Below are 3555 nucleotides of genomic sequence, written 5' to 3'. Positions count from 1 at the left end.
TTAATTAAAACAATCTTTTATTGTACTATTGAATAAAATATTAGTTAATTATCAAAGAAGGAAAACATAATAGCCATAATATCGACTTTTGTAAATGCTAGCAATATTGAATATTTGATCGCCAACAGATTTACCAGGCTGTCATTCAAACAGTATATATACAAATTAAAAAAAAAAAAAGGGAAAACTGGATATAGGCTACAGCAGTCGCCGCGGCTTAATTAAATGTCACAACAGGCAGCTCTCTTTTAACACAGACTTTTAAGAAGGGATGGATGTTTGCTTCAAGTGATAGGCCAGGTAAGTGAAATTATATTATCTTGCTGTATGCATGTCCTTTTCTTTACGTTTTCTGACTAAAAGCAACCAAAAGGCCATTTTAAAGTGGTTAAGCAAATAATATAATAATTGCTTCAAGTGATAGGCCAGGTAAGTGAAGTTATATTATCTTGCTGTGTGTTGTTTTCTTTATGTTTTCTGACTAAAAGCAACCAAAAAGCCATTTTAAAGTGGTTAAGCAAATAATAATAATAATAATAATCGGCAGGGATCCCAGACCATTTCAATTAGTGTGCCTCCTCTATTTGAAAACGCTACAAATGATTCAGAATGCAGCGGTACGACTGGTCTTCAACGAGACCAAAAGAGCCCATGTTACACCTCTCTTTATCTCCTTGCACTGAATACCGGTAACAGCCACAGGCTCAGCACCCGCCTACTTCCACTCACTACTACGAATCTACATCCCCTTCAGAAGTCTGAGATCCGCTAGTGAGCGACGCCTCGTGGTACCATCACAGAGAGGCTCAAAATCACTATCCAGAACATTCTCGTTCACCATTCCTGGCTGGTGGAACGATCTTCCCACCCCTATCCGGAATGCTGAATCCCTGACAATTTTCAAGTGACAGCTGACAGCTCTTTCGAAGCTACTTGACTTCATCATAAAAAAACTCTCTTTATTTATTCCTTCTCTTTCTAGCTTGTACTTATTTGAATAATGTCTAGAAACTTGGTATTGCAGGCACTTCCTGTATCTGTTTGCCTCTTTAAGAAGAATCGCTTTATGTATCCCCCAATTGTAAGTCGCTTTGGATAAAAGCGTCTGCAAAATGACTAAATGTAAATGTAAATGTAAAACCAACAAGCCGCCACTGGTAAATGCTACTGCTTATGTTAGCTTTTAATATACGGTTTTATCCTGATTAAAGCTTTAATACAGTACGGCAACTGCACACGCATCCATGTTTAACACTTCTCACAGCTATGTGAAAATAAGTGTATAATTGGAACAGTTCATTGTTGGAGCTGAGCTGAATGAGAGAGAGAGAGAGAGAGAGAGAGAGAGATAGATGCAGAGCGTGTGCAGAGCAGGGGGACTGTAGGAACAGTATTAAGAACCGCTGTTTAGAACATTGATTTTGAAACTTGTGAATCCATTAGAATCGTTAGAAGACAGAATTGCAATTCATATATGAATAGATTTTTACGTGCACCTCTAGTTTTCTCTTTCTCTTCTCTAAAGCAGCGCAGCATGGCCTCTCCCCCTTTGCTGCCTTTTCCCGAGGGCGGGATTTATCTGGGTTTGTTACGTCACGAACCCGAGAAGTAATTTGTTGTAGTCCCTACCAGCCAGAACCGCTGCTTTAGAACATTGATTTTGAAACTTGTGAATCCATTAGAATCGTTAGAAGACAGAATCGCGATTCATATATGAATAGATTTTTACGTGCACCTCTAGTTTTCTCTTCCTCTTCTCTAAAGCAGCGCAGCATGGCCTCGGCCCCTTTGCTGACTTTTCCCGAGGGCAGAGTTTATCTGGGTTTGTTACGTCATGAACCCGGGAAGTAACTTGTAGTCCCTACCAGCCGTTTTTGTAGGCATTAAACTGATATAAAAGGAGATGATATCTCCGTTTGCATTGAACTTTCAGCTTTGTAACTTTGCAGATATTGTTTATGCTCAAACAGCAACATTACACACAAACTAACGTTAAAAAAGTGAAATCGCAATCAACCACCCCTTTAAAAGATTTATCAATGCAGACAGCACATTGAACAAACACAAAAACTTGCTTTGAAATTCAATATTAATTCAACACGCTGTAATCTGTCTGAAATATGTTTCTGGCCTCTGCATCACACCTTGCTATTTAAAGGGATAGTCCACCCCAAAAATCTTCATTTATTCACCCTCATGCCGTGCCAGATGTATGATTTCTTTCTTTATATGAACACAAAGAAAAAATGTTAGTCCATATAATGCAAATGTATGAGAGCTCTTCAAAAACCACATAAAGTGAGCATGACATTGATTCATCAACTGCAGTTATATGGGCTTCTATCGTGTTCACTTTCATATTTTCGAAGCGTTCCATACTGTTGCATTATATGCAGAGGAGTTTTTTCTAAAAAGTTCATCTGATGAAAGAAAGTCATATACATGTGGGATGTATGCTATGCTATGGATGCTATGAGGGTGTGAAGGATCCCTTTAAGGGCCATGTTTTATTGTGATCTACTGTGCTGTATTTTAATTGTGGTTGTATGGACTAGATAGCTGTTCTTGTCCAGTGCCATTGCGTTTTATTTTCCCTCTTAAACCAAACCTTTGTATGTCTGCAGTTTATTTCACTTTGCATTGAGAAAATCATTCAGTGTGATTAAACAAGTCTCTCTTGTTACTTTTTTAATGCCTACGTACAATTTAAAGTTGTTGGGTTTTTTTTCCCCATTGCTACTCACCTATTCAATCTGTGAAAGTCTGGTATTTCCATAATATGTATTGTCACATCCTTTTTTCTTTTTTTTTTGTGGTAACATTTAATAAGTATTTGATTGTTATTGTAGATGTTTTATCTTGCCTTCAGTTGTGAAGTGGACATACTTTCCCAGTCTGCTGCATTTCATGACATAGGATAGTTGCTAGTGAAGAGATTTGAACCGTGCTCATTCTTGTGGTGCCATCAGTCAGTAGCCATGACATAATATGGCATAATTTTCCAGTGCAATTAGTTATATGCAATTTACAGATCATGTGATTGGCTCAAAACAACCAGAACTAGTGCTTATGATGTCAACAAATAGCTTTCCCTTGGTTTTATGTGAAAAACACTGTGGACTTGGAGAAGCACAACAAAGGGCCTGATTACACTTTTCACCTTTTTACCAGCTATTGCTCAAATGGAATATATTCAGGTTCATCTGGACTTTTACAAAATGATTATGATTAATGGCTTTGAAATAAGCATCATAAGAATGTCAATACATTAATATAATACTAAATACAAGATTATTGAAGATTGGTTCTTTCATAATATCATTACCGTTAGTCGCAAATTCAGATGAATCAGAGTATTGGGATATTATTATAAATATTTATCAAGCACCAAAACTTTGAGTTATTGACTCATCATCTTGAATTTGTAACACCTAACTTTTTGATGCTGCATAAAAAAATGATTAAGGGACCACAAAGTTAGCCAGAGCTGTATCAAAATTGCAAGTGTTTGTTGGTCAGTTGTACTCTTGCATGTGATGAAAATAAATTGCACCT

This window comes from Sinocyclocheilus anshuiensis, unplaced genomic scaffold, assembly GCF_001515605.1.
Source record: "Sinocyclocheilus anshuiensis isolate Anshui unplaced genomic scaffold, SAMN03320099.WGS_v1.1 scaffold718, whole genome shotgun sequence".
NCBI lineage: Eukaryota > Metazoa > Chordata > Actinopteri > Cypriniformes > Cyprinidae > Sinocyclocheilus > Sinocyclocheilus anshuiensis.
This window is presented reverse-complemented; position numbering follows the sequence as displayed.